We start from the raw sequence: 14,458 nt of genomic DNA on the forward strand, positions 1-14,458 counted from the left end.
GGATTCTCAGAAGTATAATTCATTGAAACTGAAATGGGCTGAAAGATTCTTGGATAATCTATGGGCTACCCATGTTTTTATTTATGAGTATTCTCTCTGCGCCAAAGCAACTAATCTTTTCTGAAGTCTTCTTTAAGGAATAAAGGTAAGTTTTAACCCATTCATTTTTCCTTCTGACATCATGTGAGGCTGGCACTATTTCATTTGTGTAGGATGGGCTCAGATCAGCCTGATTCAAAAAGAGTAAGAACATTATCCCAAAGAAATGAGAGTAAAGCTGAAATGGTCTTATCCTTCAATATGATGAAGGCAGCCTACATAATCTATCTAGTTCTGTTTTTTATTTCACTCTAGAGCTAATAAAATACATTCAGTGGTAATTCTATTAGCAAGAGATAGTGCAAATAATGGCAATAAATCTGCAAGACAACTCAAGCTTCTAGAGCTTCTATGGATCATCTAAAAGAATCAAGTTAATACCTGAATGCATTAATATATGTGTGCATGGCACTTAGGATGCTTCATGAACGTGTTAGCTTTTAATACTGAGTGATGGCAGTGCTTTTTTGTTTTGTTTGTTTGTTTGTTTTGTTTCTTTTTTTTTCTTACACAGGGTCTTGCCGTGTCACCCATTCTGGAGCACAGTGGCGCAAACACAGCTCACTGCAGCCTTGACTTCCTAGGCTCAAGCAATCCTCCCACCTCAGCCTCCCAAGACACTGGGATCACAAGTGTGACCAACTTGCCCTGCTAATTTTTTTTTTTATAGGCATGGAGTCTCCCTGTGTTGCCCAGGCTGGCCTTGAACTCCTGGGCTCAAGTGATCCTCCTACCCTCAGCCTCTTAAAGTGCTGGAATTACAGGCACGAGACACCACTCCCAGCCAACAGATCTTGATTTATGAGGTAGGACAATGCGGCACAACTAGGCCTGTCTTGTGTCTCTTATTCTAATTTTCAACTCCTTGATCCCATTGGGTAAAGCAGAAGCCCAATAACAGAAAGTACTTCTCAGGTCCCATCTTCACCTCCTGTCAAACCCTGGCATCCTTTAAAGTCATGACAGAACCATCTGGGAGTCCCTAGGTAGTGTCTCCTGCTGAAAGATAAACAAGTCTTGTTGTATTCTACAAAGGACTTGCATCTCAGCCTTCCCACAAACAGACCCATCCAAGAAACCCTCCAAGACGTCATTAAATGTCAGGGTAAATACAGTATCATTTGTCAAAATAAGACCTGGCTGACTTACCATAGTTTCCCCACAGGAGACAGCACAGCATCTAGAACCAAGATTTTGGAATCTGACAGACCCAAAATCAAATGCAGCCACGGCTATTTACTAAGTGTGACATTGAGTAAGTCATTTAACCTCTCTGATCCTTATGTTCCTTGTAAATGGTAGCTATTTGAAACCCACAATATATTTAGCCAATCTGTTGCTTCTGTACAAAATTTGTTTTTTATCAAATACTTGTATGTAATTTATTAAGTGCTTATCAAACATCAACCCATTTAATTCTCCCAACAAGCCTATGGTGTAGGTACCATTTTTATCCACATGTTATAGATGAAGCCAACAAGACACAAGATAAAATAGGTCACAAGGTCACACAGAGTGTGGTAGAGGCGAAATTCAAACCCAGGTATTCTGGCTACTGAATCCTTATTCTTAACCATCATCCTAGCTAATCTTTAATAGCCAAACAAGGGAGTATTTTTTTAAATTTTTTCAGGGAAGTGGTTTTTAAGATAAGGAAGTATTTTTTAAACCATGTTATCATGGACATTTTCAAACACACAAAAGCAATGAGAATTCCTTGCACACTGCATTTTCCTCTCATTGCGATAAAAAATATCTTTGTTATTCTTTTCGAGCTTGCTCATATCATTGGCTAAATTATGGTATTTACCATAATTTACCTTTCGTTTCCTCACACAGTCGTAAAAGTAATGATGGTGAATTCTTATATTTGTGCAGTACTTCTTCTTCTTTTTTTTTTTTTTTTTTTTTTTTTGAGACAGATTCTTGTCCTGTGCCCAGGTTGGAGTGCAATGGCAACCTCCATCTCCTGGGTTCAAGCAGTTCTCCTTCCTCAGCCTCCCAAGTAGCTGGAATTAAAGGTGCACGCCACCATGCCTGGCTTTTTTTTTTTTTTTTTTTTTTTTTGGTATCTTTAGAGATGGGGTTTCATCATATTGGCCAGGCTGGTCTCGAACTCCTGACCTCATGATCTGCCCACCTCGGCCTCCCAAAGTGCTGGGAATCCAGGCGTGAGCCACTGTGCCCAGCCTTGTACAGTACTTTCATAGCATTATTTTCTACATTACTTTAGAATGTTCACTAAATACTTTTATTTTATTGTCTCATTGAGGGGATTTTCCAGCAATCTTCTAAGTCAGGCAGTGAACTTTCTATAACTCCATTTTACAAATAGTCAAATCCAGCTCAGAGAGCTTAAGGAATTTTCCCAAGTTCACACACCTAACAACTGATGGAGTCTATTAAAATATCAATCTGATTTTTAAAATTTTCAATTCATTTATTCTCTGGACAACAACATATCGTAGAAAAATTAGTGAGTTCTGGAACTCAGTAAACTTCAGCACAAATCCTCATTCTTCCTTTTAAAAGTATTACCTTACACAAATGAGGTATCTAAGCCATAGATACCTCATCATTCAAATGGGCTAATACTACTTAGCCAAATGGGCTAATATCACAGGTATTTGGAAAGATTATATTTTAAATTGTTATAATACATTATATAAAATATTATATTATGTTATAAATACATATAAAACATGCATATATAACATGTGCAATCTAATATGTATGTATACATAAAATCTATACATACACACGTAAGCATGTGTGTATGTGTGTATATAATCTAATATCATGACTATCCCAAAGCAGATGCCCATTGAATATAAGTTACCTTTTCCTGCTTCTAGATAAGATCAATCAGAAGAAACACCCTACTGAGTGCTCAGTAGTCAGGTGCTCTACTTTCAAATCTCCCCAAACCTTTTCAGCATTAGGATATTCACCAAAGACTCCTGGATGCTTTTTTTTCCCCAAAAAATTGCTTACTTCTTCGGTGCTCAGTTGCCCCATCAAACCAAAAATGTTCTAGTTTTATTGACTACATTACATTCATATCTTTGGAAAAACTAAGCAAAACCTCCATTATTTTATTTGAACTTGGGGGTCAAGTTGGAGGCTGTATGTTACATTTTTATAAGAAGAATCATTTGTGTAAGATCAATTTAAAAATGCATTACAAAAGTGGTCTTCCCACCCCTGAACTAAGCCTTCTCTATGTCAGATAAAGATATCTGTGGCTTCGTGTCTTCCTTCTATATTTATGAATAGTTTATTAAGAACACCATGGATGAATACTTTTTAGCTGAAAAATATTAGACTTTAACAGGAAGGCACAATTTGTCTTTGGTGACTAGATGTGTCAGCTAGCCTGTTTCTGTACTCATATGTTTGCATTTAAACTCTCCTAAATCAGTAGAAACCATAAGTGACTTTTAAAGAAGAAATTCAAGAAAAGTGATTCTTTTCACTTGTTCCATTACAAAATGAAACTTCCCTACTTAGAACTAGATGGCATCATGCCTGGTACAGAATTGGCACTGAATATATTTGTGTTGAATGACTAAATGAATGAATGAGATCATCTAAGTAACTTACTGAAGCATATGAATTATGACACTTTCCAGAAATCTGTTTTTTGATTCTTTTCCATATATATGTGAAGTAATTTCAATTAGAGCTAATAGTTTCTTCAAGTATTAATATTTTGAAAACCTATTTTAATGAATAGTGATAATATTTAGTGAATATATTGACCATATTATACAATAAATCTCTCACACAGACACACACTGTTGCTGTCTCTTTTCTAAAATAAAAAACATGAAGGTAAGTATCAGGCTTTCTCCGTCTAAATAATTACAACTTCTGAATTACTGAATTAAGTGAGGTTGTATTGTATCTAACTTTAATACTTTATGTTTAAATTGGAATCCATTTTCATACTGAGATATGAAAAACATACGTACCAGTCCCTGGGCAGGGTGCATCACCTTGCAAAGTGAATGTATGAACTCACATAGGAATAGACCAGCCCTTAGCTGTCCCACTAGTTGAGAAACTGAAGCTCCTTAAGACTTTTCTCAAAATGCCTTCTTTTCTTCCTTTTAGCTTACAGTGTCCAGTGGAAAAATTATTGTTTCTCCAGCATCATCCTACACTTTCCTCCCTAAAGAAGGCCACAGTCCTGATAAGCTCCCATTCAGGGTCCCTCCACTGATGGAGTGTCTCTGGGTAGAGAAAGAAGTATGATAATACATAGTTCACAGTAACTACGGCCTCAAGGCACAGGGGTGCACTGGGGGGTGGGAGGAGACTTGGGTGGCTTTTATACTTGAAATGGTGAATTTGGAATCAAGAAATCAAAAGTCCAGGTCTGGTTCTATCATTAACTGTGAGATCCTCCTCTTCTGTATTTAAGAAAAAAACATCAAAACTCAGTGTTTTAAATAACCTGAAATATCATCCAATCTGACTCAGAGGGAATCACCACTTCCCAGTGCAACAGGCTTAGATTTCTTGGGTTGAAATCTCCTGTCTTCACAGTCTCTTGCAGACAAAAATGAAAGTAAAATGATGTGAACCAGACCTGGTTTAGTTATTATTTCACTGTTTGGAACCTCTGTGCCCTGCATCAGAGTAGCATGTCTTTATTTTGGTCTTCTGTGAAAGACTGAGATTCTTGATGTGAAGTTTCAGTAGATTTTTTTATTTTTTATTTTTTGAGACAGAGTCTCGCTCTGTTGCCCAGGCTGGAGTGCAGTGGCTCGATCTCAGCTCACTACAAGCTCCGCCTCCCGGGTTCACACCATTATCCTGCTTCAGCCTCCTGAGTAGCTGGGACTACAGGCGCCTGCCACCATGCCCAGCTAATTTTTTTTGTATTTTTAGTAGAGACTGGGTTTCACCGTGTTAGCGAGGATAGTCTTGATCTCCTGACCTCGTAACCGTCAGCCTCGGCCTCCCAAAGTGCTGGGATTACAGGCGTGAGCCAACGCGCCCGGCCTCAATAGATGTTTTTTTCCATCTCCAATGTTTTATGATTCTGTATTCTTTGAATAATGAGGATTGATCATTACTGGTAACTTCAGTAAGCCAAAGCTAACCTCACAGCTAACACTGATACATAAAAATTCTATGTATCCTCTTTTCACCCACCCTGCTACTGTAAAATAAAACTTCAAATAAAAAAATCAGGTAAGCTTGTGAAATGGCTAATAAATACAGGAAATATTTTATAATTTTTGAAAAATCATAATGAAACTACATAATGAAGCTACAAAAATCCACATCAAAGTTAAAATCTTATAAAGAGAATATTAATTAAAAAATCAATTGTTAATAGTATTTGTTATTTTTAAGCTACCATTTACTGAATATTTATTGTGAGTCAAACTCACAGTAAATAGAAAAAATAATAATAATATGCCAGACATTAGTCCAAATAGAATTTAATCAGAAGAAAGATATGTGGATTACATTTTTTAAATACTGATCAAAATAAAGATGCTCTAATCATATAAATTGGCAGATGAAACAGACTTTAAAGTAAAAAACGTTATCACACAATATGTCAGAAAAATATTACAAACCTGAACCAACAAACCTCAGCAACATAGCTCCAAAATATTAGATCAAACCATAAGAAATTGCCAATAGTTGACCACTTTTTGACCTTCAAAAGCAACAACTCATATAAAGTAAAGGTCAGCAAAATTATGGTAAATTGAATTTCTTATAGTGTAATTTTTAATAATTATTACAGACGATCAAGTGATCAAAAGTGATCAAGTGATCAAAAAAGTAATGATGTTGCTGATCAAACAGCATGATTAAGACATTTGGTCAAATTCATATATTTAGAACTTTATGTCAACTCTTAAATAATCTGAATTCTTTTCAATTTTCTAGGGAATATTTTCAAAAATTGAGCACATACCAGACCATAAAGGACATTTCAATAAATATTAAGGAATTGATTGATAAAACATGCAGACTATATTCTCCAACAAAATGCAATGAGAACTCAATTTCAAAGAAAAAGAAAAAAACAAAAATACTTTTGTGTGTTCAGAAGCTAAAAGAAATATGGTTCTAAATTGTTCATGACTCACAAAGGAAATTATAAAAGAAATTAGAAATAATGCCAGTCCGGCTTATCACGATCTGATTTTCCTATTTGATTTGGGCAGCATGACTTAAAATCTGGTAATGCTGCCAAAGCTAATGTAGTGGGCTTCGGGAACAACAAAAAGAAAATCGCTTGTTTATTTCACCCATTTATCCATAGCTTTTGCCTCTAGGTTTCATTCAGTCTTTTCTTTATTTTTTTCTCCAGGGTTTATCTAAGTGTCACCCCCTTCAAAGCTGAAAAATACACAGGAACATCATCAACGGTGTTTAGTACTTCTCATGTGACCCCATGATCATCATGTTGGAGATACTTCTACAAGAACCTACAGTGAACTACTGAGAGAACACTTGTGGGAACCAAATGTCATTTCAAAATACCAGCTACTTTAACTTACCTGCAACAAGTAGGCTTCTTGGTCTGTATTAACCCTGGTAGGTACTATTGTTGAAATAGGCATCTCCCTTATTCAGGAATGTGGGCAAATCTGATCGTGCCTCTTTAAGTTTCTAAGTTGACAGAAGCACATGAAGAAGCAATAGTTTAGAAGAGTATATGCCTCCAAATCAGAGTAATACAAATAAGAGCAGGGAAAGCTATTTCGCTTCACTGCTCATTTCCCAAGCATCCAAGTAAAACACTTCCTTAAAATGTCACATGCATTAGAACACAAAGGAGAAAAACAGGCAGAGGTAAGCAAAGTTTAAATCTGTAAATCTGTTCTTTAGGACTGCAGTTAATAAAAACGCAAGGATTCTACTTGCAATATTCTACCCGTAACATCATAATGTCAATATTCCCAAAGAGTCGAGAGCCCCAGAATCAGGGTCTCGAATGCCAGATGAAGGATAGAGAGGAATCCCCATGAATCCTGGCGTTTTGTATAATGGCCAACACTAAGAAGTAAGATAGAAAGAGTGAAATCCTATTGACACTGTTGAGTCTGGACACCATCCTAAAAATATCCCATTTCACTAATTGGAAGGACATCCAAGTAAGGAGAAGCTTGATGCCATATGACAACATCAGGTAATCAGCTCATTTCAATCTCTCTGTCTCTCTCTTTTCCTTTACGTCACCAAGGACAAACTCAGGATGTTGACAGGACAGACTTTTATAGGCAAATGGTTTAGTCAACGTGTCACCAGTATATTAACAACATGGGCAAAGAAAATACTTTTTCAAAATGGATGTCCTTGCTTTAGGGTGGAGGGGATATGGATATTTTTCTTTCTGTCTTAACTTCCTTCCATATTGTTATGCTTAAAATGACTTAGTAAGTAAAAGTAATGGTTATGTTAGATAAAATTCATTCACCACCCTTAACATGAATCAGTGGCTCAAAGACAAAAGTCCAGAGAAAAGGGTCAATCTTGCGAGAGAGTTCATGCAGAATTTGCAAACAAAATTTATACAGAACACTCAGAAATATACAAAAAATGAAGTTCATTATTGTTTATCATTACTCTCTTATTCTGAAGCTACCTTTCCTCCTGCTGGCAGAGAAAAATTAAAATTAGTTAAATTAATTTTATTTATTTAATTATTATTTAATTAAGTTTATTAAACTAATTTTTAATTAAGGGTAAATGACTTTGTTCCTGTTTAAAACATTTCACTTTGGGATTAACTCAGCTTCCTTTGGGTAAATTACCCAGGAAATTCAAAGACTGCTTCCCTCCTCTCTCAAGGGGTCACTTTGCTCATACCTCCTTCCGCAGTTTTGGTGTCCTCTCCCTGGGGCAGACAGGAAATCTGGGCCATAAGGAACACTCTACCCTGGAAGAGGGATGGTGGAACTTTCACCACTTCCCTACCACAGTAGTAACAGGGGGGACACGGGGGACAAGTCAAGATGTGTTGACTCTCCCTCAAGCCATCTGGGCTTTCTGTGAGGGTTTCCGATACCTCATCACACCCTGCCCCAATTTTGCTTAAGTAAGGTGGGGTTGCGGAAGAAGCAGTCATTTCTCAGTGACCAAGCTGTGGTACACATCCTAGTTGTGCCCTCTCGAAATCTCCCTTCCTTCTCCAGGGCAATGGCTTCTATTTCCTCTTCCTGTCTGGTGGAAATTTCCCACAGGTCATTTCTCCTGCCTGCTCTCCACTTGTGGCTTTGATCCTCTGTGACCTAGCCTGGCTCTCTATATGTTAATGGAAACTTCCAAGAATTTTAAAAACTTTTTTCTCTCTCCATGAAGCCTGATTTCTAGGACCATTATCTTGCTGTGGATTCAAAATATCATCTTGAGATTAGAACCTTAAAATTAACTCCTTTTCTTTGATTTTTGCTTTAACAATTCTTCTTTTCTTTTTTCTTTCTTTCTTTTTTTTTTCTTTTTCTTTGAGACACAGTTTCGCTCTGTCACCCAGGCTAGAGTGCAGTGGTGCAATCTTGGCTCACTACAACCTCCACCTCCCAGGTTCAAGCAATTCTCCTGCCTCAGCTTCCCCAGTAGCTGGGATTATAGGCACCCACCGTGCACTGCTAATTTTGTATTTTTAATAGAGACAGTGCTTCACCACGTTGGCCAGGCTGGTCTTGGACTCCCACCTGCCTTGGCCTCTCAAAGTGCTGGGATTACAGGCATGAGCCACCATGCCCAGCCACAATTCTAATTTTTTTTTCAAGGCAGTGGAAGCTACATCAGCTGATGACTTACTCCAAGTAGGATAAATAGAAATTGTTTTGATAAAAAAGATTGTCTACAAAAGGTTCAAAGACATATGAGAGCACTGCGAGAAATGTGACAGAGCCCCAGGGCTAGTGAGAGTGTCACGATTACCACCATAGGTCCAAGACCTCATGATCTGACAGAAGGGTTGCCAAACTCAGAAGGAGAGAATATTTGAAGGCAAGTAGTAACCTTCAGTGAGGGTCTCAGCAGGCTCAATGCAACGCCTTAGGGAAGAAACTAGATGGGGGAATAAATGGTGACACCATTAATCCCACTGATATAATCCAAACGAGTCAGCTCCCGGGTGGAAAAGGGTGAAGGGTGGATGTGACAGCAGAAGATTCTCTGTCAAATGCTTTTCCCTGACAGAAGAATATAGAGAAGACCAACTACAAGGAAGTACGAGAAAAGAAAAACTCACCGTATGTTTCAAATACAAACGTGTGTGCTATCCTCAGTTTAATTTCTGTCGGTGTCCACTTAGGTATGTATTTCGATTAGACGCCCATTAATTTGCAAAGCTACCTAATAATGATAATAATAATAGCTAACCCTGAGTTCTTTCTCTCCACCAAGCACTGTGAAAAAACTTTTTAATTGAGGTTTTTTTTAGTCCTCGAAAGAAACTTTTGGGATAAATGTTATGATTTTCATCTTCATTTTACAGATGGGATCACTGAGACTAAAAGAGTGCAAGTGTTTGTCCAATCACACGAGCTGGTCAGTAGTCAATATAAGAGCTAACAGTAGGCTATCTCTAAGATAGGGCACTGGGAAGGAACAGTGGAGAGAACCGGAAAGAGCCTGCCCTCCTGAGTTACAGCTGATGGTCACCATCTGGAATGCAGGGGGCCTTGTGTTGCCAGATCTGGTTTTTCAAAAGAAGCTTGTCATCCACATTCCATAGGAAAGGTCTCCATTTTTTAAACTTAATTAGTCAGTTTGAATTTTTAACACAATTTGAAAAATAAGTGAGTTAAACACACCAGGAGTTTCCCTTTTGCAACATTTGCTAGACTGTAACAGAGAAGCCCTACCCCATCACTCCAGCACCTTCTTACCATGGTTTTAGTGCTTGACGACAGCCCTTACAGGGCTACAAACTAGGGAGGTATATTTACCATCAAACTGACACCATTATGTTTGCATATTCAATGATAATAGCATGGCAGACTATTTGTGGTAACTAGCATGAAATAAGTATCATGCTAAGAACTTTACATACGTCACATCATTTAATCTTCACAACAATCCAGTCATTTACATGTGTATAATTATCCATACTTTACCGATTAAAACACTGGGTTCAAAGACATTAAGTAACAAGTCTAAAGTTGCAAAATAGAAAACAGCAGAACTAGGGACTGAACTCAGGGCTCTCTGACCCCAAAACTTAAACCTTTTCTATACCAACAATAGAGGAGTCTCCCCTGCACCATTCTGAGATTTTACACACACAAAGCAGAAATCCACAGGGACAAGCTCCTCTTCCAGGTCTGGTACCAATGCTAACATCAAAGTAACGTATTTTGTTTTGCAGACTGTTCACTAACCAATCAAATATTATGCTTCCTAAAATCACCATGGACCCCTTTTGAACACTGAACAGAAAGAGATAAGCAAAGAGTGGGACAGTTTGCACTTGGAAATGGGAAGGCAGGTGGAAAAACAAGCCCAATCTGCTGAAAATTAATAGGAAGGCAGAGATTCCACTGAAGAAATGTTAAGAAGGGCCTCGGGTCATTTTTTTTCATGCCTGATTTACAGAGAAAATATCATTTTAAAGAGTAGCTTTAAAAAAAAAAAAATGGGCTGCACTCCATAAAACTCAAAGGACAATATCAAATAAGTAGATTGTATCATCTCCTAAGCGTACCTTCCAACCCTGGAGTACTTCCTCCTCTCCCTGAATCATGAAGCTCATCTTCCTTGCTGGATGTTTTGGCCATCCCCTCTCAGCACCAGCAGCCCTCACACTCCCTGCACCCACGTCTCAGTCAGCACATTTGTTTCCAATACAGAAATAAAGTCTAATCAGACAGGAAGCTACAAAGGAGAAAACCCATGTTTACACTTTCCCATATGCTATGTCATTTGCTAGATTTATTGCTAACCCTGAATCATCTCTGATTTTCCAGACTTCAGTTGTCTCAAGTTCCATCGCATGTTTTTCCAAATGTTTCCGTTATTACGTTGAGAGTTATAACAATGAGTTACAGGGTTTGCCCTTTCAAGAGATGTATTGCCAAAAGACGTCTTCATTTCTACATAGAGCTTACTAACAAGTCTTCCCAATTAATAGGCTCAAGATGAATTTCCATTCCCCACCTTCCCACAAGACAGTCGTTCCTTCCCTAGGATTCTTCTCACAGTCAGTAGCCATCTCGTTGCAGGTCAACACGCTAGCAGCTCCCTTGAGTCTTCTTATTGTCTATCTCCTCTATCCAATGCATCCACAAGTCTTGTCAATTCTACCTCCAAAACCTCTCTCAAGCTCATCCTCCCCTCCCAGTGTCCAATGATGCTATCCCAGTGCAAGCTGCTGTGGTCCTCTCGCACCTGGACTGAGCCAACCGCCTCCCACCTGGCTTCCCTGCTTCCCCTTCCCCATCTCCAATCTGTTCTTCATAGATAAGCCAGCCTAATTCTCATAAAATGTAAAATCAAACATGGCATTTTCCCTTGGCTTTCCATTGTTTTGGAATAAAATCTAAAATCATGAACATTTCCCATCAAACCTGTCTGGGCAGGCTCAGGTTTCTCTCCAGCCTCATCGCCTGGCATCCCCCCATGCCATTTTCTGCCTCTCTGTCCTCTCTGACTACACTGGCTGGTTTTCTGTCCCTCCGATGCTGCTAGCCCTTGTCACTCAGCATTCCCATCTATCATGTCAGGAAGCTATGGGGTGCATTTTTAATCAACCTCAAGTCCACAGTGATGACCAGAGGCTTTGATAGGCTTTGACTATCTCAAAGCCTTTGCAACTGCTGTTTCTTCTGCCTGGAATCCTCATCCTTCCGTTTCTGTTTGAGTAGCTTGTTCTTAGCCTTCATGCCTCAGCTCAATTCTTTTCTAACCACCCAATCTAAAGATTGTCCTTGACAATCTTGTGCTTGATTTTCTCTGTCTCCCATGTTTATTTCCTTTAGGGCAACTTTTGCAAACTATAATTACTTTACTTATATATTTACTTACTGAGTATCTTGTTCCCACTCTATCCCCAAAACATAGCATACACTCAGGGGCACAACAGGAAACAAAAAATAAGTGCCAAATGAACAGAGCCCACCAACAACATGCTTTAGCTCCAACAAAGCACAAGACAGAGTCAAAATGAAGGAAGAAATATCACTGACTTGTGTAAGGAAGCAAGCAGCCAGATAAACTTAAAAAACATGCTTTCTGCTAAGATCACAGAAGATCTTTTTCTAACTGGTTATGCTGAGCTGGGGAGCATGACGCAAAGATAATAAACACGTTTAATTTGAAACAGATGGAAATCTGGTCAGTTCCCCCACTGGTTTACTTGACATGGGGGCCTTTAAAAAAGCATTCTCTTCTCTTCAACATTTTATGAGTATGATTTTTAAGTGCCAGAATTTGTTCCCATGGAGGGCATCTCAGCTCACCAGCAGTCACTGGATGACTCTATTCATCTTGACAAGGCATGGCTTAATTGAGTCCTGTGGGCTCACATCATTTGCATATCTTCTTGATATGACAGATGAGAATGCTGAGCTACAAGTTTATAAACAAGAATCCCAAAGCGAAAGAAGCACTTTCCGATTCTTTAATGGGACACTGGAGAAATGTATAATAATCTATTTATTGAGCATAGATTTCCTCCATGTTCTGAAATATGCCTTAGGGTTGTCAGTTCAAATGTCACAACTTGCTAAAAAAGTTGGCGGAATCCAGTGAACAGACACAGAGCAGATGTTTTTCCAAGCTTAACAATTTTGTTTTCCTTAAAAAAACTGCCCAGCTAGTCACAACTGTGCAACACATAAACCGCTTAAGCTGAGTCTTTTGAGAGGAGTAAAAGAATCATCAGAAATGAATAGAAGCTTCAAACACCACAAATTTAGGCACCAAGTTGAAACTGAAATGAAAAATGATGCATCTTTTAAAAATCTGGATGGCATGAGAAAATTTCAGGTTTCTACCCAGTATTGATGAGGATAGTTCCCATGTCTGACGTGAATACAAAGCTCCAGTTGGGACTCTATTATTTCTAAATCCTTAACCATTCTCTTCTAATTATCACCCCCAGGATCTTTATTTTCAGATTAAATTTTTTTGACTCTCAGGGGAAAAAAAAATATTAAACCTACCAAATATGTTGCCATTTAGTGCTTCTGTGGGTGGGCTACCCACAAAATGCCAAAGCAACATCATGGCCTGTTGTCTGAGCCCTTACTATATAGCAGGACACTCTTGACCAATTCCAAACACAACCTTCTTGGGTGAAGAAGCACTCCCTTGACTTTCCGCTCCTGACTCTGGTCATCACTGTGGACTCGTGGTTGATTAAAAATGCACCACTATTGGCCGGGCGCTGTGGCTCAAGCCTGTAATCCCGACACTTTGGGAGGCTGAGGCAGGCGGATGACTTGAAGTCAGGAGTTCGAGACCAGCCTGGCCAACATGGTGAAACCCTGTCTCTACTAAAAATACAAAAATTAGCCAGGCGTGGTGGCTCACACCTGTAATCCCAGCTACTCGGGAGGCTGAGGCACGTAAATGGCTTGAACCTGGGAGGCGCAAGTTACAGTGGGCTGAGATCGGGTCAGTGCACTCCAGCCTGGGCGACAGCCCAAGAGTCTGTTTCAAAAAAAAAGAAAAAGAAAAAAAAGCACCACTAGTAACTCTCCCTTCTTCATAGTTAATATTTAGAGTCTACAGTCTACTATCTATGGTTCCTCTCTACCTTCATCCAGTGCTTTGTAATCCATCTATCCCTCCATCCATATATCCAACAAATACGGATTGAGCATCTACCTTTTGCCAGATATAGTACTACACGGCAGGGGTACATTGGTGAACAAGGTTTGCAGAATTCTGACCTCATGGAATATATAATCTAACAGTGGAGATAGGCATGAAAACTGACCATTACATATAGCACAATTGGTCATTACTAAAAATATATAAACAAATAATTAACATAATGTGAACTGAAAAACAGAAAACACAGTCTAACGTGCAGTATGTTGACCCTACTTACTCTAAAATGAAATACTTTGCTGTCACCACTGGAAGCATTAGTGTGGAAAACCTGTTCTCCAATCGTCTTACTATTTAGAAGAGTATGCCCACTTAATGAAAATATTTAAGTGGGAATTAATATTTTATGCCAGAATAAGCTGACTGTATCTTTTTTTTTTTTTTTTTTGAGACAGGGTCACTCAATCTGGAGTACGGTGTCACCCAGGCTATAGTACAGTGACGCCACCATAGCTCACTGCAGCCTCAACCTCCTGGGCTCAAGTGGTCCTCCTCCCGCAGCTTCCAGAGTAGCTGGGACCACAGGCATGTGCTACCA

At 38.8% G+C, this 14,458-nt stretch overlaps 1 long non-coding RNA gene across 1 annotated transcript in view; it reads right to left on the reverse strand.

Annotated features, from left to right (window-relative positions):
• The window catches only part of LOC140708778 (uncharacterized), a 58,863-nt gene extending 47,967 nt beyond the window's left edge, over nucleotides 1-10,896 (reverse strand). Inside the window, exons 1-2 of the long non-coding RNA XR_012088979.1 lie at nucleotides 10,790-10,896; nucleotides 6,633-6,744 (exon numbers count right to left, since the gene is read on the reverse strand). This is a non-coding gene — a long non-coding RNA (uncharacterized lncRNA). The remainder of the gene's footprint in view (nucleotides 1-6,632; nucleotides 6,745-10,789) is intronic.
• Nucleotides 10,897-14,458: the final 3,562 nt, after the last annotated feature.

This window comes from Chlorocebus sabaeus, chromosome 16 (assembly GCF_047675955.1).
Source record: "Chlorocebus sabaeus isolate Y175 chromosome 16, mChlSab1.0.hap1, whole genome shotgun sequence".
NCBI classification, from domain to species: Eukaryota; Metazoa; Chordata; class Mammalia; order Primates; family Cercopithecidae; genus Chlorocebus; species Chlorocebus sabaeus.